Here is a 27,877-nt window from a genome sequence, read left to right on the forward strand (position 1 = left end):
TGTTAACTGGGAGTCGTTATACCCCATCCTTAGAAAGGTGTCGTGGAGCAAGATATCCACAGAAGCACCATTATCCACAAGGACCCTCTTAACCGGGCTATTTCCTATTATTGGTGTTATGACCAGCGGGTCGTTATGGGGAAACTTCACACCCTCTAGGTCGGAATCATCAAAAGCCAATGTTACTTCTGTCCTGGCCCTCTTCGGGGCTTCTCCAACAATATGCATAACCTCTCTAGTATATGCCTTTCTGGAATTTTTGGACAATCCAGCAGCAGTTGGACCTCCAAAGATCGTGTTTATCACAGGCCCTTGAGGTCTCGGCCCTCCATAAATGGTGTTTATAACTGGTCCTCTAGGTTGGGGATTCCGCCCCTGATCATCTTGGTCCCTCCTACGATCTTCAAAGTTCTTCCTTCCATTATTATTTATGTCCCCTCCATCTCCAGTATACTTATTCAATCTTCCTTTTCGAATCAAAAACTCAATTTCATCTTTCAATTGCCTACACTCATCGGTGTCATGGCCAACATCTTTGTGAAACCTGCAATACTTGCCCCTATCTAGCTTGGCGGGATCAGCCTTCAAGGGCTTAGGCCAGCGAATATCTCTGTCTTTCTCAATCTCCATCAAAATCTGACTTCTGGGAGCATTCAGCTTAGCGTATTCAGTGAACTTTTGCCCAGGTCCTCCCTTCTTGGGGGTTGAATCAGGGTTTTGTTCGGTTCTAGGATATTTGTCCTTAGCGATATACTCCAAATCAGTTTTTCGTTTCTTGCCTCCAGTGGGCTCATTACTTACTATGGTCTTCCTCATACTTTCTTCAACCTTGATATACTTCCCTGCCCTCTCTTGGAGCTGCAACATGCTCTCAGGGGGTCGTTTGGCCAAAGACATCTTAAAAAACTCATCCCTAGTTCCTTGTTGCAATGCTATCATGGCTACCTTATCATCAAGATCTGGGACTTTTAAAGCCTCCTTTGTAAAACGATTCAGGTAATCTCTTAAGGATTCCTTAGCTCCTTGCACAAGACTCATAAGAGATGCTGAACTTTTCTCATGGACTCTTCCACTGATGAATTGCTTAATAAAAGCCTGACTTAGTTCTCTGAATGATCCAATAGAATTTGGGGGTAGGCGACTGTACCATCTTTGAGCCATACCCGACAGGGTTTGAGGGAAGGCCCGACATTTTATAGCATCATTCACGGGTTGCAGCAGCAGTGCATTAGAGAATGTCCTAACATGATTAGCGGGGTCTCCCGTGCCATCATAGGCTTTGATAGTGGGCATCTTGAATTTCCTTGAGACATGGGCATTCATTATCTCTTCTGTGAAGGGTGGAGTTGGATCATCAGGATCTCCAAGGGGAAGGAGATTGCTCGGATCAGTTCTTGGGACAGCAGCCCTTCTTCTTACCGGACCATCCAGGTCTATGATAGAAGGAGGATTTCTCCCCCTAGGAGGTATGTGGGGTCTGGTGGCTTGGTGAGCCTCCAAATCACGCCTCAGCCTTTGGATTTCAGCCTCATGAGCCCTGATCTTTTCCTGCACTTCTTGGGGATTCGCCCCTGGGGTGCTTTGGGGGCGTTGCCTTCCATCGGCCATTGGCTCTTTTCCAGGACGCCTCCTTCTCGGGGCCACTTCATCATCCGAAGATTCGGAGTCTCTTTCAGTGTATGGACCAGAAAATTCCCGATCCTCAGGGATAGGATCCAAACCTCGTATATAGGGGGGCGACCGCCCTCGTGCTTCGCCTCGCCCAGCATATCCGCTTCCTCCAACCTCAGGGTGAAGGGGCATCCCATAAGGGGGGTTAGTAGTAACAATAGTTGAATATTCATACCCGACGGGTCGAGAATTCACAGGTATATGTATTTGTTGAACTTGAGGATTCGTACCTTGAATAGTCGGGGGAGTTGTCCCTTGTGGCTGAGGATGAGTTGCCCCTGTCTGGGCTTCCCCCTGAGTAGATGCATAAGTTGAATGGGGAGGAACCTCCACGGTTGATGAAATCACCTGGGTTGTCCCTGATGGTGTTCCCTCCTCCAGAGTGCTGGTTGTTCTCCGTGTTCTCGCCATGGTTGTTGTTCCGTTTTTCCCACAGACGGCGCCAAATGTTATGGGTAAAAAGCTAAGGTTATTACTTGCTGTATTTAATACTAAGATTCGGGAGCTCAAGGCCTTTAATGGCTGCTCTCGTACTTCGTAGCTTTATTCTGCCTTTACGAGATGCCTACGTATCTCTGTGAATTAGAGAATCAAGCCAAAAAACGTAGTTCTGATTTGTGGGGTGAGGCCCCTTATATAGATGTGGGAGTCCTTGAATTGGACTTGGTATAGGAGACTTGGTGGACAAGCCTCTGAATTAGGATAGACTTAGGAGTCCTAGGAAGTAGGAAGCTGATTCCTTATCCTTTTAGGTCCCCTTGAGGCTAATCTATAAGGATTTATATCCTTATCGGGACTCTTCTCAATAGCTGATTTTTCCCTTATTAATTAATTACGAAATTAATTAATAATTAGGGCTTTTGGGCCTTTTTTATTCCATCAGGCCTGATCTGGTCCATCAGGCTTAACCTTTCTGGTCTGAGTTTCATATATCTTTTTATTGGGCCTAGCAGCCCACAGCTTGTACAATTAATGCAGTATTTAATTATACAATCATAATTTATTTATCCCTATCAGGAACCTCCATCACCTCCAGAGCCTGATCCTCCACCAGACGGTCCTTCAAAATAAGCTCTTTGTTCTTCATTAGGGCAATGAGAATTCTTGATCATGAAATATAGGTGCTTCATCCCTTCATTGAGATGTTCCATGCCCGTCTCTATCTTTAGAAATCTTGAGGAGTCTAGTGAATGATTCATCTCAACGAGGTCTTCAAGAGAAGTGATTCTTGTGTGTAGAGAGCAGAAGTTGGATATGTCATCAGCTGATAAAGTTGGAGTGTCCTGAATGGAATTGAGCTTTGGTATTACAGTGGTCTTGAGATCTGAGATGTCATTCCTGATGATTGCCAGCTGATTGTTGACAGAGGTGGAAGAAGAAGACCGTTCAACCACTTGTGCTTTGAATGCTTGAGCTTCAGCTTGGCTTTTAGCAAGTTCTTCTTTTAGAGCAGCAATTTGAGCTAACAGGTTTTGAGTATCTGTGTCCGTGTGTGCTCTCACCTGAATTTCACTCGTGTTTGGTTCACTCACCTCACGTGCTTGTGTTTCTCTCAATATAATTGCTCGTGAGGAGTCTTCCTGTTGCTGTTCTTCTGTACCTGCAGTTAAAATCACCCTAGCCTCTTCAAGAGAGGTCAGTGGTGGTGCAATGGGAATTCGCGAGTCCCAATCCTCAGTCAATACCATCAAATCTTTTGAAATAGATGTCTGAATTTCTTCAGGGATAGATTGACTGAGTTGCCCTCCACTTTCTCCAGATAAATCTGCGAGTGGAGAATCCCATAAGGGAGCCAGAGGTGTTGGATCTGGGAGGGGAGAAAATGACTCTATTAAAGATGGCGGAGAGTCAGATTTTCCCTCTGAAGCATGTGACTGCTCTTCTGCCGTAACTATGGCAGGCACTGTAACCGACTCTACGTGCACTCCTCGTTCTGTGTCCTGAGTATGATCTGGGGAAGTGTATGGTTCCATTGTGAGTAATGGAATTGTGCTTGACTCAGTACAAGATGCCATGGCCCTATGGCGAATTTCAATAGATGCATCCTGTTGAGAGAATGCCTCTAGTAACTGTTCATTGGCCATTTCAAAGTCCATGTCCTGTTGGGAGGACAAGGATGGGCTTTCAGATGCCTCAGTATATGTTCTTCTTTTCTTAGGAGGAGGCAGAGCTGAGGGTTCACTCATATTTAACAATGCACTACTTCCTAGTAATCTTCTGGGTAACATTTTAGACAGTGGGGGAGAGGTTGAGATAGAATGTGACTCTGTGTTTGGCTCTATGACCTGGGATTGAAGCTGTGGTTCTACAACTTCATGGTCAGCCCTATCAACCACTGGGGGTCTTTCAACAGAAGTAGGAAGGGAGTGAGAGTGAGGAATTACTACCTGTAATGGAAGAGAATCTGATGTTGGAGGAGCCTGGGTGGCTTGAACCACTGGAGGTTGAGGTTGCTGTTCATGACCGGGAAGACTGAAAATAGGTAAAGGAATATAAGTGGCCATGAAAGCAGATACAAGTACTGGAACTTGCATGAATTTGAAGGTTGTGTCTTGGCGAGTGTAAATCTTTTTGCTAACTGGAGGGGGTTCGGTTACTGCAGAGTTAGCAAAAAGGGCTTTGTGTTCAGGTGTGAGAAGATGATCTGCTATAAGCATGAGAAAACGAGCATAGTAACATGATACCCTACGATTTGTAGAATGATCACGTAAAGCAGAAGTTAGACGTCTCAAGAGAATGGGAAAAAGTAGTTTGCCAAAATTGATCCTTTGATTGAAAACAACCGCAAGACCAATATACTGCAGAGTGGAAGTGATGTTATGAAAATTGGATTTTGTGCAGTTGGCAAACACTTTGGAAAGTATATCGAAGAAAATATCCCATTTAGACACCGAATTGGATTTAGAAAGTTTGGTTAAATTGATCACCCCCTGATAGTGAATAGCATGGAAAAAGTTTGTGATTTCATTTTCAGAGGGTAAATTACAGAAATTGTCCAATGGAAAATTTAACGCCTGATTAATGACTGATTCATCAACTACATACTGTGTGTTTGCCACGGTGAATGAAAAAGATTTTGAATCACCGGCCACAGTAGATGTTGTGCAAATCAGTCTAAGAAGATCGACATTTAAAATCACATTTGATTTTATAGCAGAGCTAACAATCGAATGGTCATTTAAAAATATAATCCAAGGCTTAAATTTTTCAACATCACATTTTTCCGGATTAAAATAACCAACCTGATTATGCGCGACAATTTGGAAATTGAGAGCCATTTAAAATAATAATAAGACACACACTTTCAGAATTTTAAGAATAATATTAAGAAAATTCGAATTAATTAAATTAATTCAATAATTCGAATTAAATTAATTATAATCGAAAATTTTAGACAGGAATGTATCTCGTTAAAATCCTTAACTCACAAACCCAGATTAAACAAGCCAAAAGACACAAATCAGAAATTAAAAATAAAAATAAAAAAAATAATAAATAAAAAAAATACCCAAAATCAAAAAACAGAAACTGATTTTGATTAGTTTGATTTCTTTTATCAAAAATCCAACAGCACTTCTGTATGTATATACTTATATGTATATATCACAGAGTGATGAATTGGTATGCTCAGTAAGAACTCGAGCAAAGGAGAATCAAATGGCAGTTTAGTTTGATTTTGATCGAAGAGAGAGAAGAGAGAAAAGATAACTGTTGGAATTTGAAAAGAGAGAAACTGAATGAAAATAAAAACACACATAAACTGTTAGGTCCCAATGTGTTTGTAGAAGGGGGGGTTGAATACAAACAGCACCGAATAATCGAATTAAATGCGGAATAAAAAATGTGAAACAAAATTCAAGTTAAATAAAAATATTATTAAACTTGAAAGGTGTTACAACAACTGTATCGATTACAAGGTATTAATCTCAAATCAATTATCACAAATCTAGAATAAATTCGACATGAACTTTTTCTATTTTTGCAGTAATTAGAATCAAATGCTAAACACGATTTGAGATTAAGTTCTAGGGATTTTGATCCGCTAGATTGTTAAACAAGAACAAGAGAATGATTTCTAGTTGATTGGATTTAACTTTACAAGCTAGAAATTTGATCTTTGAATTAGCAGATAAGATGAAATATTTGGCTGCTTTTTCTCTCTGTATGTTCTTGACTTCTTTTCTCTGGATGGATATTTGAACTGCTGCTTGTCTGCTTCTTTTTAATCAACAGAATAGAATTGAACTGGCAAGACAATCCTAAGCTCAGCAAGACAATCGGTAGGACAATGGATTGAACTAGCAAGACAATCTGAATGAACTAGCATGACAATCAGAATGAACTAGCATGACAATCAGAATGAACTAGCATGACAATCCTCCTCCTAGTGTAACTTTCGGTGAGACTATTGAAAATGGCCTAGCATGACAATCGGTATGACAATCCTGATTGTCATGCTAGTTCATTTTCAATTGTCTTGTTGATTTAATGCAGATTTTAATCCTATTTTAAATTCTGAAAATTCCTAAAATTAATTCAGAATTAATTAATCAATTAATTCAATTAATAAATAAATTATTCTTCGCAGATATAATTTATTTTCTTAATTAAATTAGATGACTTAATTAATTAATAGAGAATTAATTCTAGTCTTCAACAGCACCCATCCTTCTGCAGATCTTCTGAAAATCACTGAAAATTATGAATCAATTCCACCACTTCAATGTTGACACTCGATGTACTGTCTGGTTCATGAGTGACTAACTTCCGTGACGTTTCTTCATGTCTTGACTTTGACGCTTTGATTTTCTTCAGATTAAATCCTTGTAATTAATGATACTCTGACGAGATCTCTGTCACTTGATTAAATCCACGATCTTGATTTATATCACTGAGGCATGATCAACTTCTTGAACTTCTTCCAGTGAATTAACTCCTCAAGTCTGTAGATGAACCTTGTTCTGAATCCTTTGACAGATATTACTTTGCGAGATCTCTCTGACGGTCGATCCACTATTTACTTATTACATTCTTATTTGAGTTGAGTTGAATCCTCGAATATACAAATAGGCTATGACATATGACTTACAATCTCCCCCTATTTGTTTGTTAGACAATAACACACAAATACCTAGAGGATAACTCAACTAACAAATAAGAAAAAGATATAAACATACATGCAAAGTAAATAGCAGAAAAGTTCTGGATGAGATTTAACATTTTCCAGATTCTAAGTAGATGTTCCTCTAGACTGAACATATCTTCAAGTAGTTTCATCTTCTTTTGTACAACCACATTTCCTGTTGAGAAGCACATATCTCTCTTGCTTCTCCCCCTATGAGAATCAACTGATTAAATAAGATCACCATCGTTTTACCACCTCTCCCGTACAATAGGATCCGCAGATAAAAACCAATGGTACTCCCTTAACAGCTTCTTCCCTTATCAGAAAATCACCTTGTGTTTACCACCTCTCCTGTACAATAGGATCCGTAGTTACAAACAACAATGGTGTGGAGTAGTGTACATTTTTAGGATCTTTTTCTTCCTCCCTGCTATTTCTCCCCCTTAGTTGAGGAATCCTCCAAACTATTTCTTAAGCTTTTATCTCCCCCTTAAAGAAGGAATGTATGCCGTCGTCTGAAGGAGTTCTCATATTTCACTTGGTTGGAAAAGAAATAACAAGTAGTTTCTCTTTCTTCCTCACTGTGAGTGTGTGATTCTGTTTAGTGTACCTCACATGTGTTTCACTCTTCTCTCCACTCGTGTTTACACTCTTTCTCACAAGTGTATCACTCTTCTCTCATAGCTCCATAATCCAGCTGTACCTGCAAGGAAAATCACCTTAGCCATCCTTAAAGGAGGTCACAGGTGGTGCAATGGGAGTTCACAAATCCCCATCCTTGTTAAACTCGTCAGATAAATCTGAGTCATAATCTACAAGTTGCTAGTTTCCCTTTTAGGGTTCCAGATTTGAATTCTGGGAAGGTAAACAATGATCCAACGATTTTAGCATAAAGATCAAAGTTCCCTTCTAATGTCTGTGAAGACACTTCCTTGTGACTTATCAGGTAATATCTGAATCATTGTCAACAAGTTGCCGATCTGCACCTATGTCAGATCCACTATCCGTAGATGCATCCAGGGGATTTAAGCCTGGGGAGGTAGACACTGACCACTGACATATGGCTTTTGGATCAGTATCCTCTCCTAACACCTGTAAAGGCAATTGGTCCACTAACGAACCTTGAACAATCGAATCTGACCTTAAAATGGTCGAAACTCTTGTTTCCGTCAACTCATCCTTTGTGTGTGTAACCTCTCCTTGTGCATCAAGAATTGATTATGTTTGAAGTGGTGACACTACATCGGATACCTTGGCCGATAGGCAACATTCAATAGACGCACCCTGTTGAGAGAATGAATCTAGTAACTATTTTTGTGCCTTTTCAGCCATTACATCTTTTTGAGAAGATGTATGGGGGCTAGAAGTTGTCTCGGTTTAAATACTACTCATCTATGTAGGAGACAGAGCTACTGGGTTGACTACAGAACCTTCCTTATGTGGTGCACTAGGTACTATCTCCCTCACGCTCATTCATACTATATTTAGTGGTAAGAGAGTGTTGGTTGGTTCTGTTTTTGTGTTTGTCTTTACAGTCTGGGATAGACGTTGTGGGTTTTCAACCTCATGACTGTCAATGAAAGAAAGTCATTGGAGACTGAACCTGTAACACAGAACATATGGTAATAGAGAGAAAATGATTTACAATAGTGATTTCAAAAGATTTTACATGAAATAAGAAATCACTAATGTAGAAAGAAGTTTGATTTTGTTTTTCAATATGAATGAGTTTTTGATAAAACATTGATCACTTAGGGTAAAGTCTAAGTAATTCTCATTCATGTCAAAAGCTTACAAATATCTGCAACATAATGTTAACAAGATATCATTGACCGATACTTGTCAAGTACTTTAGATACTAATTGTTATGTTGCATAAACAATATACCACTGCACATATAAAACAATATGATTGTGCTTAGTGATAAGATAGTTATTAATATGACGACTCTACTTATTCATATAAAATTATAACTTCTGTTAGAGTGCCTTACCATGTCCTTGACGATTGCTTGAGCAGTATACTAGTTCATACCAACCTGAAGTGAGATTGTGAAGAAGAGATTGCATAGTCCAATAGATCTGCAGCTGCAAAGTCCATGAACTGTGGTGCACTGACTTCCTCTTTTAACTCACTAATCAGGAGTACACTTGTACACATCTTACTAGAGTACAATTCCAAGTGTAATGTGCAGCAGGTGCCTGATATGTCATAATATTCTCAAGTCTCGTCACTGGTGCTGTATGTTGGATACTGCTTCCTGATAATAACCTAGCACAATATACAAAATTACAATGATAACATTCCCAGCTTGCAAACAGCCATATCCCTCAGATATAAACCTTTGCTGTTATCTCCAAAGGTAACCATGGGGCCAGCTTTCTCAACCACATTTGATAGCAGGGCTCTATCTCCGGTCATATGTCTTGATGATCCACTGTCAAGAATCCACACTACCGGTTATACTTGTATACTGCCCTGCACTTCAAATGGATTAGACCTTCTTCGGAACCCAAACTTGGTTTGGCCCGGCATACTTATAGAACTGTCCTTTGTCAGGCAAAACAACATTTTTAATTTTAAATGTCTCAACTTTCTCAATGACTGAACATTTGACCTTGTAAACAGCGTTAACAAATTTCTGTTTAAGCTTAGGCACAAATGTCTCCTTTCTAGCCTTAGAAGGACTAGCAGTCTTAGACCTATCATGCTTCTTGTTATTCACATGCTGACGAGGAGTAGTCTTATCATTAGACACATGCTTACCATTAAAATAAGCATACATCATATTAAAAGCACAAGACATACAATTAGCAACACCACATACTTTATGAGAGTGATTAACAGCAGGCAATTTATGCATGGTAGACATGGAATTATTGTTATCCAACTCATGTGTGTCTGAGTTAGTCTCAGTTGCTTTCACAACTTTGACTGGAACTTTCGACTCACTTAACTTGGAAACAATCTTCTCATAAGCATGATCCTCAGCACGTATTTCTTCTTGAATAACAGAAGAGGTCGCATCAAATGGTTCAGCAATTGATGCTTTATAGAGGGGTTCATCAACACCCTTAAGCACATGTGGTACTTCCCTCCCTTTAGCACATACATGAGGAGGGGAGTTTATGCCTAATTCTCCAATAGCAGCATTGTAATCATAACCTATTCCAGATGTTTGATTAACAGCTTGCTTACTGTAGAACTCTTTAGCCTTCGAACAAGAATTGAAGTAGGCTCTAACCTTAGTCTCAAGACCGGTGATCTTGTCTTTGAGAATAGTTTCGAGTTTTCTATAACAGTCAACTCTATTCTCTAGAAAAGATACCTGTTCTTTTAATTTGTCTTGATTAATGTGCACAAGTCTTAATTCATTGACCTCTTTCTCAAGGTCTGTGATCTGTAAACTTAACAGTTCATTATCACGACGTGCACAATCTAAGTTACCTCTTAGATGATAAACCATTTCAGCATCAGAAAGTTTTACCTCTATTCTTGACGATGAAGCTTTTCCATCAATAGCCATAAGAGCAAGATTTCCTTCATCTTCATCTTCACTGTCAGTATCATCCCAGCTTCTTCCCTTTGCCAGATAAGCCCTTTCAGAGTTCTTTCTTACTTGCTTTGGCTTTCTACATTCTGTGGCAAAGTGTCCCAACTCATTGCAGTTATAGCATCTGATGGTGCTCCGATCAACCATCCCTGTTTTATATCCACCACTGCTGGTGTTAGAGGATGAAGATCCACCTTTCTGGAATTTGTTATAGTTGGACTTGTACTTAAGCTTGGGATTCCTCTTGAATCTGACATGGGAGAATCTCTTGACAATTTGGGCCATTGATTCATCTTCCAATTGCTCCAGCTCTTCCAAGGAATAAAAATCATCACTTGATTGATTTGTAGTAGGAGGATCATATTCTGCTACTAACTCATTTTCCTCACCCTTGGAAAACTGTACCATTCTTTCTAACTGTTGAGATTGTTGTTGTTGTTGACCTTCAGCTACAAGTGCAGTAGATGTGCTGACCATTCTATCCTTCCCGTAGACTTCCTTCTGTTGAATCTGCTCCAACTCATAGGTTTTTAACACTCCATAGAGCCTGTCCAAAGAAATCTCACTCAGATCTCTAGCTTCTCTAATGGCAGTGATTCTATGTTCAAGATGAGCTGGCAGTGTTAAAAGGAACTTTTTGTTGACCTCCCTGATTGAATAATACTTTCCATTGATGTTCAGGTTGTTGATCAACGCATTGTACCTCTCAAACACTTCAGTAATTCCTTCTCCTGGATTTGATTTGAAATGTTCATTTTCAGAGGTTAGGATTTCCAACTTGTTCTCCCTAACTTCCTCTGTGCCTTCATTAATCACCTCAATAGTTTCCCACATGTGTTTGGAATTTTTACAGTTCATCACATGTCTGTTCATCAAGGGATCAAGGGAATCAATTAATATTAATTGAAGGCTGACATCCAAGGAGGCTTCTTCCTTCTCAGCAGGAGTAAAATCTTCAGGCTCTTTTGGATAGGTTCTAGCTTCAGTAGTCACCACACCATCTATTATTACCTCCAGTTCAATAACCATCGGAGTTTTTATACCCTTCTTTAACAAGTTTGAATATTTGGGATTTGCAACTTGTAAAAATAATAGCATCTTCTTCTTCCACATGATATAATTCTCTTTATCAAATTGTGGAATTTTAACGGTTCCAACTTTATGTGAAGTCATTATGAATTTTTGAATAAATAAAAATTCAAGGAGTTGAAAAATCACAAAAGTCTAGGATCTTGATTTGTTCGTTAATCAGAAGGCTCTGATACCAATTGTTAGGTCCCAATGTGTTTGTAGAAGGGGGGGTTGAATACAAACAGCACCGAATAATCGAATTAAATGCGGAATAAAAAATGTGAAACAAAATTCAAGTTAAATAAAAATATTATTAAACTTGAAAGGTGTTACAACAACTGTATCGATTACAAGGTATTAATCTCAAATCAATTATCACAAATCTAGAATAAATTCGACATGAACTTTTTCTATTTTTGCAATAATTAGAATCAAATGCTAAACGCGATTTGAGATTAAGTTCTAGGGATTTTGACCCGCTAGATTGTTAAACAAGAACAAGAGAATGATTTCTAGTTGATTGGATTTAACTTTACAAGCTAGAAATTTGATCTTTGAATTAGCAGATAAGATGAAATATTTGGCTGCTTTTTCTCTCTGTATGTTCTTGACTTCTTTTCTCTGGATGGATAATTGAACTGCTGCTTGTCTGCTTCTTTTTAATCAACAGAATAGAATTGAACTGGCAAGACAATCCTAAGCTCAGCAAGACAATCGGTAGGACAATGGATTGAACTAGCAAGACAATCTGAATGAACTAGCATGACAATCAGAATGAACTAGCATGACAATCAGAATGAACTAGCATGACAATCCTCCTCCTAGTGTAACTTTCGGTGAGACTATTGAAAATGGCCTAGCATGACAATCGGTATGACAATCCTGATTGTCATGCTAGTTCATTTTCAATTGTCTTGTTGATTTAATGCAGATTTTAATCCAATTTTAAATTCTGAAAATTCCTAAAATTAATTCAGAATTAATTAATCAATTAATTCAATTAATAAATAAATTATTCTTCGCAGATATAATTTATTTTCTTAATTAAATTAGATGACTTAATTAATTAATAGAGAATTAATTCTAGTCTTCAACAGCACCCATCCTTCTGCAGATCTTCTGAAAATCACTGAAAATTATGAATCAATTCCACCACTTCAATGTTGACACTCGATGTACTGTCTGGTTCATGAGTGACTAACTTCCGTGACGTTTCTTCATGTCTTGACTTTGACGCTTTGATTTTCTTCAGATTAAATCCTTATAATTAATGATACTCTGACGAGATCTATGTCACTTGATTAAATCCACGATCTTGATTTATATCACTGAGGCATGATCAACTTCTTGAACTTCTTCCAGTGAATTAACTCCTCAAGTCTGTAGATGAACCTTGTTCTGAATCCTTTGACAGATATTACTTTGCGAGATCTCTCTGACGGTCGATCCACTATTTACTTATTACATTCTTATTTGAGTTGAGTCGAATCCTCGAATATACAAATAGGCTATGACATATGACTTACATAAACGATTAAGTAGTATAACTGGTATGACAATCCGGGATTGTCATACCGATTATCATACCAGGTAAAAAGAAAGAAAACAAAATAAAAGAATAAATACTAAAATTATAACTGGTATGACAATCTGATAGTCATACCGATTGTCATACCAGTATAATAATAAAAGGAAAATAATTATATATAAGGTTTATAACTGGCAAGACAATTGATAGTCATACCGATTGTCTTGCCAGTATAAAACTATACTGAATAACATAATAAACAAAATTTAAACTGAAATGACTTTCAGCAAGACAATTTCAATTGTCTTGCCGATTGTCATATCAGCTTTAAACACAGAAACACACATATATAAATATGTACTGGAATAAAGACTTATATAACTTAGTAAAAATATCAGAAAATATTTACAAAATTAAAGACAATATTTCAGAATTAATTATTTTTATTTCAAAAATAGATTTCTGTTGAATTTTAGCAAATAAAATTCATAGAAAAATATTTTTAGATAAAATAAAATATTCTGAGATATTTGAAGTTAACAAGTCGAGTAAATAAAACCGATAAGATAATAAAAATTCCATAGAAATAAGCAAGAAATATGATAGAATGATAAAACAAATTTGCAAATGAATTTTTCATTTATGAAAAATTCATTTGTAAATTTATTCAAGAACATATCTCAGATATTAATTAAATTAATCACTAAAACTATTCAACATGCCCAATTTACCAACTAATCTGGTAAATGTGGATTCATCAAGTGGTTTAGTAAAAATATCTGCTATTTGTTCTTCTGTTGGAACAAAGAATAGTTCAATAATACCATTCATGACGTGCTCTCTAATAAAATGATACCTGATGTCAATGTGCTTTGTCCTCGAGTGCTGCACAGGGTTGTTGGTGATGGCTATTGCACTTGTATTGTCACATAAAATAGGAATTTTGTTCAATACAGAGCCATAGTCTCGAAGCTGGTTCCTAATCCACAAGATCTGAGCACAGCAGCTTCCAGCAGCAATATATTCAGCCTCGGCCGTTGAGTTGGAAACTGTTTGCTGTTTCTTGCTGTACCATGAGACTAGCCTGCTTCCTAGGAATTGACAACTTCCTGAGGTGCTTTTCCTATCAACAACACTTCCTGCGTAATCTGAATCTGTATATCCAACAAGGTTAAAACCAGATTCTTTAGGGTACCAAATACCTAGATTTGGTGTTCCCTTAAGATATCTTAAGATTCGTTTAACAGCAACGAGATGAATATCTCTAGGATCCGCTTGGAACCTTGCATATAAACATGTAGCATACATAATATCTGGTCTACTTGCAGTAAGATAGAGTAACGAGCCAATCATACCTCTGTAGCTTGTGACATCTACCTTAATGGAGTTTTCACATGGTCCAAGCTTGACAGCTGTAGTTGATGGAGTCCTTGCTGATGCAGAATCCTCTAGATTATACTTTTTGAGGAGTTCCTTGAGATACTTGGATTGACAAATAAATGTTCCATGTAACCTTTGATTTACTTGTAATCCAAGAAAGAACTTCAGCTCTCCCATCATGCTCATTTCAAACTTGCTGTTCATTAACTTAGCAAATCTCTTACAGAGATTATCATTAGTAGACCCAAATATTATATCATCCACATAGACTTGGACTAATATAGTATCATTCTTATGTTTTTTAGAAAAGAGAGTTTTGTCTATGACACCTCTAATAAAGCTATTTTCAATAAGAAATTCAGAGAGTGTGTCATACCATTTTTTTGGAGACTGTTTTAGCCCATAAATAGCCTTGAAAAGAAAGAAGACAAAATCCAAATGATCTGGATCTTCAAAACCAGGAGGTTGCTCTACATATACCTCTTCATCCAGCTTTCCATTCAGAAAGGCACTCTTGACATCCATTTGATAAACTTTAAAGTTTGAGAATGCTGCGAATGCCAGAAATATCCTGATGGCCTCAAGTCTAGCCACTGGAGCATAGGTTTCATCATAATCAATGCCTTCAGCTTGAGAATAGCCTTTTGCTACCAGTCTTGCCTTGTTTCTCGTAACCACACCATCTTCATCTAGTTTATTCCTGAATACCCACCTAGTACCAACAGCTTTCTTGTGTGTCGGTCTAGGTACTAGTTTCCAGACTTGTTGATTTTCAAACTGATTGAGCTCATCTTGCATAGCAATCACCCAATCTGGATCAGTTAGTGCTTCTTCAATCTTCTTAGGTTCCATCTCAGAAAGAAATCCTGAGAACAGACACTCATTTTGAGTAGCACGTCTAGTTCTGACTCCAACATCTGGATCACCAATAATCAACTCAAAAGGGTGAGCTTTATTCCAGACAGTCTGTCTTGGAAGATTTGATCTTGATGATTCGCCTTGAAATTCATTGTGATGTTGTGTCCTACTAGATGATCCTTCAGTATCTCCCCCTGAGTTGTTACCATGTTGACTTGAAGATTCTCCGTCAGTAGCAGTGGTATCTTCATTGTTGCCAAAGTTTCCATCACTATTACCTTGAGTATCATCATGATTAACAGGTTCTTCACCAGCAACAACCTCAGGTTCTTGACCATGTTCTGATTCTGAATCTGACGTATCATCAAACTTCAGTTTCTCAGAAGGATCTTCAGTTTGGATACTAGGGAGTTTAGTGTCATCAAATGTAACATTGACACTTTCAGTTACTTTGTGTTGATCAATGATATACACTCTATATGATCTTCTTCCATATCCAACAAAAATACCCTCATATGCCTTTGCCTCGAACTTACCACGACGATCATCTCCATCCTTGAGCACGAAGCATCTGGCACCAAATACATGAAAGTATTTGATAGAAGGTTTCTGTTCATTTAAAATCTCATAAGGAGTTTTCATGAAGTCTTTGTTGATTAGAGTTCGATTCTGAGTATAACATGCAGTATTGACAGCTTCAGCCCAAAAGTACATTGGAAGACCTGATTCACTTAACATCGTTTTTGCAGCTTCAATCAATGTACGATTCTTCCTTTCTACCACTCCATTTTGCTGAGGGGTTCTAGGAGCTGAAAATTGTCTGGTAATCCCTTTGTCTGTACAGAATCCATTGAGAAGTGCATTCTTGAATTCTGTCCCATTATCTGACCTTATTGCTCTAACAGGGACGTTAGAATCTAACTCAATCATCTTGATATGATCAATCACAACTTGTGGTGTTTCATCCTTAGAGTGAAGAAATAAAACCCACGTATACTTGGAATAGTCATCAACTATCACAAGACAGTAACACTTCTTTGACATTGAAAGGATATTAACTGGACCAAATAAATCCATGTGCAATAATTGCAGAACACCAGTTATGGAAGATGTGTCAGTGCCTTTGTGACTTGCTTTCTTTGACTTTCCTTTCTGGCAAGCCTCACATAGTCCTTCTGGAGAGAATTCCAGCTGAGGCAGACCTCTTACCAATTCTCTTTTGACAAGAGAATTCATTGTTTTGAAATTGAGATGAGAAAGTCTCTTGTGCCATAGCCAACTCTCATCTGACGATGCCTTTGCATAGAAACAATTGACTTCAAGATTGCTTCCAGAGTTCATGTCAGCTACGAACAGATTTCCTTTCCGGATTCCCATTAAGGAGGGTTTTTCACTTTTCTTGTGCAGAATCTGACACTTCAGCTTGTCGAATAAAACATTGTAGCCGTTGTCACAGAACTGACTAATGCTAAGCAGATTGTGTTCAAGTCCTTGCACAACATATACATTTTCAATGATAACATTTCCAGCTAGCAAACAGCCATATCCCTCCGTTAAACCTTTGCTGTTATCTCCAAAGGTAACCACTGGGCCAGCTTTCTCAACCACATTTGATAGCAGGGCTCTATCTCCGGTCATATGTCTTGACGATCCGCTGTCAAGAATCCACACTACCGGTTGTACCTGTTTAATGCCCTGCAATACAAATGGATTAGACCTTCTTCGGAACCCAAGCTTGGCTGGGTCCGGCATACTTGTAAAATTGGCCTTTATCAGGCAAAACAACATTCTTAATTTTAATATTCTCAACGTTCTCAATGACTGAACATTTGACCTTGTGAACAGCCTTGACAAATTTCTGTTTAGGCTTAGGCACAAATGTCTCCTTTCTAGCTTTAGGAGGACTAGCAGTCTTAGACCTATCATGCTTTCTATTATTCACATGCTGACGAGGAGTAGTCTTATCATTAGAAACATGCTTACCATTAAAATAAGCAAACATCAGATTAAAAGCACAAGACATACAATCAGGAACACCACATGCTTTATGAGAAGGATTAACAATAGGCAACTTATGCATGGTAGACATGGCATTTGTGTTATCCAACTCATGTGTGTCTGAGTTAGTCTCAGTTGCTTTCACAACCTTGACTGGAACTTTTGACACACTTGACTTGGAGACAGCTTTCCCATTAGCATTATCTTCAGCACGGATTTCTTCTTGAATAATAAAAGAGGTCTCATCAAATGGTTCAGCAATTGATTCTTTATAGAGGGGTTCATCAACACCCTTAAGCACATGTGGTACTTCCCTGCCTTCAGCACAGACATGAGGAGGGGAGTTTATGCCTAATTTTCCAATAGCAGCATTGTAATCATAACCTATACCAGATGTTTGATTAACAGCTTGCTTATTGCAAAACTCTTTGGACTTCGAACAAGAATTAAAGTAAGCTTTAACCTTAGCCTCAAGACCAGTGATCTTATCTTTAAGAATAGTTTTAAGTTTTCTATAACAGTCAACTCTATTCTCTAGAAAAGACACTTGATCTTTTAATTTATCTTGATTAATGTGTACAAGTCTTAATTCATTGACCTCTTTCTCAAGGTCTTTGATTTGTTGATTTAACAATTCATTATCACGACGAGCACAATCTAAGGAACCTCCTAGATGATAAACTAATTCAGCATCAGTAAATTTTACCTCTTTTCTTGACGATGAGGTGCTTGCATCACTAGCCATGAGAGCAAGATTCCCAACTTCTTCAACTTCACTGTCAATATCATCCCAGCTTCTTCCCTTCGCCAGGTAAGCCCTTTCAGATTTACTCTTCTGATTAGAATCGTAAGAGTTCTTCCTAGCTTGTTTTGGCTTCCTGCATTCTGTGGCAAAGTGTCCCAACTCATTACAGTTGAAGCATCGAATGGTGCTTCGATCAACCATCCCTGTTTTATACCCACCACTGCTGGTGTTAGAGGATGAAGATCCACCTTTCTGGAATCTGTTGTAGTTGGACTTGTACTTGAACTTGGGATTCCTTTTGAATCTGACATTTGAGAATCTCTTGACAATCAGGGCCATTGAATCATCCTCCAATTGCTCCAGTTCTTCCAAGGAATAATAATCATCTCCTGATTGATTTGTAGTAGGAGAATCAAATTCTGCTACTATCATATTATCTTCAACCTTGGACGACTGTACCATTCTTTCTGACTGTTGAGATTGTTGTTGATATTGTGGTTGTTGTTGTTGTTCATCAGCTACTAGAGCAGTAGACGTGCTGACCACTCTTCCTTTCCTGTAAACTTCCTTCTGCTGAATCTGCTCCAACTCATAAGTCTTTAACACACCATAGAGCCTTTCCAAAGAAATCTCACTCAGATCTCTTGCTTCTCTTATGGCAGTGATTCTATGTTCGAGATGAGTTGGCAGTGTTAAAAGGAACTTTTTGTTGACCTCCCTGATGGAATAGTATTTACCATTAATGTTCAGGTTGTTGATCAATGCATTGTACCTCTCAAACACTTCAGTGATTCCTTCCCCTGGATTGGATTTAAAGTATTCATACTCAGAGGTTAGGATTTCTAGTTTGTTCTCCCTAACTTCCTCTGTGCCTTCATTAATAATCTCAATAGTTTCCCAGATATGTTTGGAATCTTTACAATTCATCACATGTCTATTCATCAGGGGATTAAGGGAATCTACTAAGATTAATTGAAGGCTAGCATCCAGGGAGGCTTCTTCTATTTCAGCAGGAGAGAAGTCCTCAGGATCCTTCACATAAGTTCTCGCTTTGGTGATCACCACATCATTTTCTATTACCTCTGGTTCAATAACCCTAGGAATTTTTGGACCCTTCTTCAACACTTGCAAATATTTGGGATTAGCAACCTGTAAAAACAGTAGCATCTTCTTCTTCCACATAACATAATTTTCTTTATCGAAAAGTGGAATTTTAACGGTTCCAACTTTTTGTGTAGTCATTATGAATTTTTTGAGTGAATAAAAAATTCAAGAAGTGAAAGAAACACAAAAGTCTAGGATCTAGATTTGTACGTTAATCAGAAGGCTCTGATACCAATTGTTAGGTCCCAATTTGTTTGTAGAAGGGGGGTTGAATGCAAACAATACCGTTTAATCGAATAAAATGCGGAATAAAATTGTGAAACAAAATTCAAGTTAAATAAAACTTTTATTAAACTTGAAAGGTGTTACAACTACGGTATCGGTTATAAGGGATTAATCTATAATCAAATATTACAAATCTAGAATAAATTCGACATGAACTTTTTCTATTTTTGTAATTAAAAGATCAAATGCTAAATGCGATTTGAGATTAAGTTCTAGGGATTTTAATCCGCTAGATTGATACACAAGAACAAGATAAATATTTCTAGTTGATTGGATTTAACTTTACAATCTAGAAATTTAATCTTGAAGAAAAGCAGATGAAAAATAAAATGTTATGCTTTTGTTTTCTGCTCCTTTTTCTCTTGTGTGTTCTATTTTCTGTTGGATTGGATTCTGTGTGTGTTGATCAATAAAAGTCTTCTGCTGCTTTTATCAAACACCGAACTGAAAAATGTACTGGCATGACAATCTCTTTGGCCAGCAAGACTTTCGGTATGACAATATTTACAACTAGCAAGACAATCAAAATGAACTAGCAAGACTTTCGGTATGACTATTGATTGTCATACCGATTGTCATATTAGTTCAAATAAATTGTCTTGCTGAATTAATAACAGATTTTAATCTAAACAGAAATTCTAATAAGACAATTAAATATATTGGCATGACTTTCGGTATGACTATCAATTGTCATACCGATTGTCATACTAGTTCAAATGAATTGTCTTGTTTTGAATTTAAGCAGATTTTAAACCAATTAAAATCTTGTAAATCCTCAATATTAATTCTAAATTAATTAATCAATTTAATTCAATTAATCAATAAATTAATCTTTGCAGATATAATTTATTTTTTAATTAAATTATATGACTTAATTAATTAATAGAGAATTAATACTAACCCTGAGCAGCATCCATTCTTCTGACAATCTTCTGAAAATCACTGAGACTTATGAATCAATTCCGCCACTTCAATGCTGACACTCGATGTACTGTCTGGTTCATGAGTGACTAACTTCTGTGATGTTTCTTCATGTCTTGACTTTGATACTCTGATTAAATCCTTGTAATAAATGATACCCTGACGAGATCTCTGTCACTTGATTAAATCCACGATCTTGATTTATATCACTGAGGCATGATCAAATTCTTGAACTTCTTCCAGTGAATCTTCAAGTCTGCAGATGAACAATGTTTCTTTATCCTTTGACAGATGTTACTTTGTGAGATCTCTCTGATGATAGATCCACTATTTACTTATTACATCCTTATTTGAGTTGAGTTAAATACTCGAATAAACAAATAGGCTATGACATATGCCTTTCAATAAGGTATTAGACAAATAATGATTTTTCAAGGTATAGTTCATTGATGTTATAAAGAGTGGTTGAAGTATAAAAGTTTTTGTTTTTTCAAACAATTTTGTTCCAGTGTTTGGTGTTTGGTAGTTATACATTTGGGGAGTAGTGTCATATTTGTGTGGTTTGGTATCTGAAAATCAACAAAGGATGGTTTACCAAGAATAAGGCTTATGGCTCAAAGATCAAATGATGTGATTTGGGTTCAAGGTTGTATGATTCAAGGTACTTTTAACATAAAACAGAACTATTTTAAATACTTAACAATATATCATGAGAGAATTTAAAAATATTTGCATTGTATTTCGAAAAAGGTTTAGAAGTACTTGCCTTACAGGGCTTTACAACTATTACTGATCGACTCTGAGCCGACTCTGTCGCTCAGGCTTTATTGTCTATCCATTAGATTACTCTGGATTCGACCTCAACCTTAAGTCCTTTGACTGGAACCTTACTAAGCTTTTCGACTGACCACCAACTATCTTTCATCCAATGCCAGTTCTCGGGCATTCCGACTAGAACCTACAAGGTCGAAACACCCTAACTTAGACATTCAATTATGCTTGACATATCCTTGCTAACAATTTACCCATGCATTAACAAAACCCGACTCGTAATACATACATTATTACAACACAGGCATCGGTTAGGGTTCACGTCCTCAAAATCAATTCGGTGTTCCTTTTCAGAAAATACGTATACTTGTCATTGTATGAAATCAGGGTTATTGGTTTTGGCCAAAACGTTTCACTATAATATATAATCAGGTTTTGTATAAAACATACGTATATGTATTTACTTATACTCGCTCGACGTCCCGATAATCCTCGGATACGCTCCGATATTTCCGTAGTTCGATTTCCCGGAAATCGGGCAGCGTCTTCTTTGTTTATCGGACTACCCGTCGAAACATCAATCGACGTCAAATCCCAAACATAACAATCGCAATAGTTATCCAAGCACATACGAAACTAACTACATGACTCATTTTATTTATTTTATAAAATTAGGACTCAGAATAAATTCATCACCGTCCACCGTCGGCTCGCCGAAGCTTATCGCCGACGGCGATAAAATTCGCGGGTTCCCGTTACATCGGACCTCCTTCGCTAATTTCATCGATTAATTTAAAATATTTTTCCCGCATAAAGTTATTTCACAAATCTTTAATCAAATTATTCCCTGCAGAAAATTGGAATAAAAGTTAATAACGAAATTGCAATTAGTCAACACAGGCACGGAACCAAACACGGCCTTAACGGAAAACATCCGGAAAACAGTCGACACCACAGCCGGAAACAGCTAACACAACCCACAATAATCACATACCGTTACACACATATATACACACACCCATTCACACAGAAGCACATACAGATACACACACACACACATATATATATATGTATGTATTTATGCAGGCAACTGAATCATAAAAGAACTGGTGCAAGCCAAAATTGTTACCGGAATTAAGGCTACCGGAGGTAACATCGGAGATGAAAGGACGAAACGGGAAGAAAGAAAATGGGGAACAAGAGGGCGAGAGACAGAGGTGAGAGAGTAACAGAGAGAAATAAGGCGCGTGCAATCAGGAAGGGAGGGGTACAGGGGTTTCTATATTATCTATTTGTGTGTTTTGTTTTCCAATTCTTATACATCCGCCACGTATCAAACAAGTAACAGGAATTGAGCACGTGTCCTGCCATACTAATCTGTTTCGAAAATTTGTGATTTATCGAACCAAGTTGCGGGTAAAACAAGCCCAAAAAATTTATCAAATAATTTTAAAATATCACAAATAATTCAAAGTTATTAAAAATAAAAATTTCATAATTTTTAAAGTATTTTTGAAGCGCAACTCATATCCGTATTTCACAATTAACGAACCGAGCGGCACTTAAAACAAATTCAGAAAATTACGAAAATAGGTTTAAAATATTACAAATATCCTGAAGTTTATAAAACATGAATTTTGAAATTCTAGAACAATTTTTTAAACACAATTTATACCCGCTTTTAACAAATAAATGAATCAACGCGCGAGTGAAATTAATCCTGAAAATTTCCAAAATAATTTTAAAATTCTCGGAATATTGCAAACTTAAATAAATATGAGTTTCATAATTTTTGAAGAATTCAGGAATTAAATACAGATTTTACAAGTAAATTTTATCAGAAAATCACACAGGGTTAAATAATTGATGAAATATTGATTTCTAAATTTTATAAAATCCCAAAAATAATTATTGTAATTATAGAACCATAAAACAATTTTAAAGATATTCCAAATATTTATGCAATTAAATTTGCACTAAATCCACTTTTGAAATTGAAACAATTCAGTACGACTCCATAATTAATCACGCGGATAACTCGGTACACCATAAATCACACATAGATAATAATCAAACAACACATATCGGTCAAAACTAATACACATATTTTATCTATTTAATAATTTCTATAATCACATATTTAAATAATTCAAAAATACACGAGTCGTTATATCCTTCCCCCTTAAAAAGATTCTGTCCTCAGAATCTGGTCTAACTAAACAAGTGAGGATATTTGTCAAGCATATCTGACTCTAATTTCCATGTAGACTCTTCTACTCGAGGATTTCAAACATATTCACTATAGATATACACTCATTTCCAAGGACTCGCCTTTAACGATCAAGAATTTGGATCGATCGCTATATGTAGAACAAACTTGGACAAGAGCCCATTGGCTCCTAACCAATCGCTTAATTCAAATCAAATACTTATCATTTTAACATTGACAGGCAAAACACATTATATGTACACACTGTTGTGACGGTCACATCAACTTATGAACAACTTTACTTATATTTATCAATATCTCGAATGGTTTATTAATTTTAGGACTTAACCTGTCCCTCCTACTCAAACTTATCCAGTCTCTTTCAAGATGAAACTTGTACTATCACTACTGGTCCTATTTCTATATACTCATAATCTCTCTCGATACAATTTCGCCTTCTTTCTTTGTCTACTCCGAGCTGCTTCAATCAACATCAATATGCTCTTGGTATGCTGAATTAGCTTAGAATTTGACAACTTTCTGTTTCTCACTTTATCTCAATAAAAATGGGGACCTATACTTGCGTTCACATGAAACTTGGTAAAGTGACATTCCAAAGCTGACATCGATGATAAATGATCATTCCAGTGTTTCCTCAGAACTCAACCTCTCAACATATCTTACATTTCCTGAATCACCTCCGTACTTTGACTCTCCATTTAAGGATGATAGGCGGTGCTCATTTTTCAACTTGGTTTCCAAACATTTAAACATCTCTTACTCTTTTTCATCAATCAAGGCTGAAAAGTAATCTCATAGATTCACGTATTATCACCTTTAAGTATTTGAACTTCAGATTCCACTCTTTCCAATTCGTTTATTAACTCCTCGGTGGTCTTAATTACATCCAATCCTTTCTGCCGGCATAAGGCATCTGTTACCATACAACTTTATTTAGGTAGTTGTTAATGGATTAACTCAGAATCTTTTGTTAACCTTAGTCAAAATTTCATGCTTGAAGACTCAATGTATAGTTTCCCTGAATAGCTGAAGATGTTATCAATAAATACTTGATGGACAGAATCTTTAAGGAATATCTGGATGGGTTGTATTTGTGTTACTTAAAGTCAACGGAGGACCATGCGAAACATTTAATGACAACTGAGGAGTCGGAGAAGAAAGAAGTCGTATGTAAAGTTTGCAAGGTGGAAGTTTTGATGGTAGAAAGCATAAGTAATCAGTGAGGAGGAGACCAAAGGAGATCCAGTAGAAATTAAAGTTACTATGAATAGAGAAAGGCCAAAAGCACCAACAAAAGTAAGAAGTTTTACCCTGGACCGGTTATTATTGAAAATTTGTGTAAGATTTCTTGAAAGTTGTGATACCTTTGACAAAGCTAACCAGGAAAAGCAAGAAGTCTATATGAAATGGAGAAGGATGAAGAAAGTTTTGCGGAGTTAAAGGAAGAATGGTTACAGCACCCGCTTTATCACTTTGAAGGTACCAAGTAGATTTGGTAATTTATAATGATGTTTCTCATAAGGGAGTAGGATGTGTATTGATGCAACACAATAAAATTATTGTATATGCACCCAGAAAACCGAAACCTTATGAGCAGAAGTATCCTACTCATAATTAGGACTAACAGTAGTAATATTCGCTTTCAAAGATTGGGAAACATGATATGTATGGAGAAAAGTGTAAGATCTATGCGGACTATAAAAGTTTGAAGTATGTACTCACGAGGAAAAGCAAATGTAGAGGCAGGCGATAAGCAAAAAGGAGAGAATGAACATAGAAACTGTACCAGAAATATTATCTATGGAATTTTAGAAGTTAGAGTTGGAAGTCAGACATATAATCCCAAGGAAACAAGGATGGGTAGTATGACCTTTCAGTCAGAATTGCTAAGAAAAGATAAGGAGATGTCAAGGGAAGATAATGGATCACGATGTTAACAGTTAGTAAGAGGAAGATTATGCACCCAGAAGAACAATCACGATGTTCCTAGATTTTCTTCCAGCACCTGGATGCTATAAGTAGAAGGATTAAGAAATGAGATCCCACGGGAATTCCCAATATCAAGTATTTAATTTATTGAAGAAATGTCAAGATATACGGAAATTTAAAGAAAAATGGTGATAATCAGAAAAATTCAAGATGAGTTAGAAAGTGTTGGACATGTCAAAGAATTAAGGCGAAGTATTAAATGCATAGTGGATAAGGCAGACCAAGGAGTGGTTCACAAGAAGTGAATCGTAAAGTGTACCAGTGATGTTAATGGAGAAAAGGAATGAAATTAGATCCGACATGAGAACATATCAGAGATTACGATTAAAGTGAGTCAAGAGCATTGCAAGCTCTGGTGATATTATGTGAAATAACAAGTGTATCAGGTGACTATAAGGAATTAAGCATCATGTTGTATAAGGAGTCCTGGAAAGGCAAATATGGTAAAAGATGCTTTAAGTCGCAAGGAAAGATTGAATATGTTAACTTCATCGGAGGAATTGATCAAGGATTTTGAAAGGATGGAAATAGAAGTACAGACCCCAAAATTTGGAGGTGAAGCAATGTATGCGATATCATTTTAACCTGAAATTTTGGAAAAGATTCGATGTTGTCAACAAGTGATGAACCGCGAGAAAGATAAGTTGTCAGGCGAGGAAATCAAAGCTCAAAAGGATGAAAGAGGAATATATCATGTTAACTCACGTATTTGGATACCTAACGTTGTGGAACTAAAGCATGAAATTTTGCAAGAAGCGCATAACTCGATATTTTCAATTCACCCTGGAAGTACGAAAATGTACAAAGATTTAAAAGAAAGTTATTGGTGGCCAAACATGAAAAAGGAAATTGTAAAATGGATAATTAAGTGTTATACGTGTCAAAGAGTAAAAGCGGAACATCAGAGACCAAGTGGATTGCTTCAACCACTTGACATACCAGAATGGAAATGGGAACATATCGCGATGGATTTCATGGTAGGATTACCAAAGACCAAGTCTAATCATGATGCAATTTGGGTGGTAATCGATCGATTGATGAAATCAGCGCATTTCTTGCCGATAAACGAAAGGTTTTTGTTGGAAAAATTTGTCAAATTGTATTTGGACGAGATTGTGATGCGTCACGGAGTTCCAATATCTATCGTGTTTGATAGAGACCTGAGGTTTAACTCGAGATTTTGGCGACAATTTCATGATCATTTGGAAACTAAGCTGATAATGAGTACGGCATATCATCCGCAAACTGACGGACAAAGTGAAAGAACAATACAGATGATCGAGGATATGTTGCGAACCTGTGCAATAGATTTTAAAGGAAATTGGGACGATCATTTGCCATTAATTGAGTTTTCCTACAATAACAGTTATCACACAAGTATTGGCATGCCGCCTTATAAAGCATTATATGGAAGAAAGTACAGATCCCCTACATATTGGGATGAAGTTGGTGAGCGCAAATTAATTGGCCCAGAGCTAGTTCAACAAACAAAAGAAAAGGTGGAAATGATTCGAAAAAGGTTAATTGCTGCTCAAGATTGACAAATGAAATACGCGAATCGAGAACGAAAAGATATGTAATTCGAACATGGAGACAAAGTCTTGTTAAAGATATCTCCTTGGAAAGGTTTAACCAGATTTGGAAAGAAAGGGAAGTTGAGTCCTAGGTATATTGGATCATTCGAAGTACTGCGACAAGTTGGAAAGGTGGCTTATGAATTAGCGCTACCTCCAAAAATGCAACATCTTCATAACGTGTTTCACGTTTCTCCTCTAAAGAAGTATAATGCTGAAGCAAGCCATGTGATCGAATTGGAACCAGTAGAAATCCAACCAGACTTGTCTTATGTGGAACAACCAGTTCGAACCCTAGATCGGAAAGAGAGGACGCTTAGAAATAAAGTTGTACCTCTAGTTAGAGTGTTGTGGAGAAATCCATTAGTGGAAGAGTCAACTTGGGAATTTCGCGAAGTAATTAAGTGAATAAAATATGATTTTGTGGTATAATTATAAATTATATGATTAAGTGATGGTTAATTGTCTTTATTGTATATTAGTATCTGGGAGCTTAGAAAGATGCGTTCCATTTTAAAGAGTCAGCTTAGGGGTTAAGCTGTGTTGTCGGGCCGTCAGGTAGAACGGAACCCGTCTTAAAAAGAGATTAAAATGTTTAAATGTGAAATGTGTGTGTTAATTTGAAATGGAATGTTTAAGTAAGTATTGCGTTCTAGTGACATGTCGGTTAGTAAAGATAATTGATTGTGAAGCGTAATTGAAACGCTGAGCGTCGGGCCGTCAGGCAGAACGTAACCCAGTATGCGAAAAGAGGAATAATGATAAAAAGGGAAATTTTATGATAAGATATGAGTTCTGATGTGTGAATATATGTGCTTGCTTGTCTGTATGCATGACTACGTGATCTGTTAAATTTTAAACGGATTTAAGGAAATTATTTGATTCAAAATAAGGATTATTGGACCTTTATGCATTTTTATAAAATTACTCGAATAAGATCGAGGCATGAAATTTATTTTTTACCTTCGAAATAGTCCTAGAGACTTTCTAAAAATAATAGACGGATATATTTCGTGATCGGTGCATTTTAAAATGATTTTATGGAATTAAAAATGCTATTTTCAGCATAATCTT

This window comes from Apium graveolens, chromosome 7 (genome assembly GCF_009905375.1).
Source record: "Apium graveolens cultivar Ventura chromosome 7, ASM990537v1, whole genome shotgun sequence".
Classification (NCBI taxonomy): Eukaryota; Viridiplantae; Streptophyta; class Magnoliopsida; order Apiales; family Apiaceae; genus Apium; species Apium graveolens.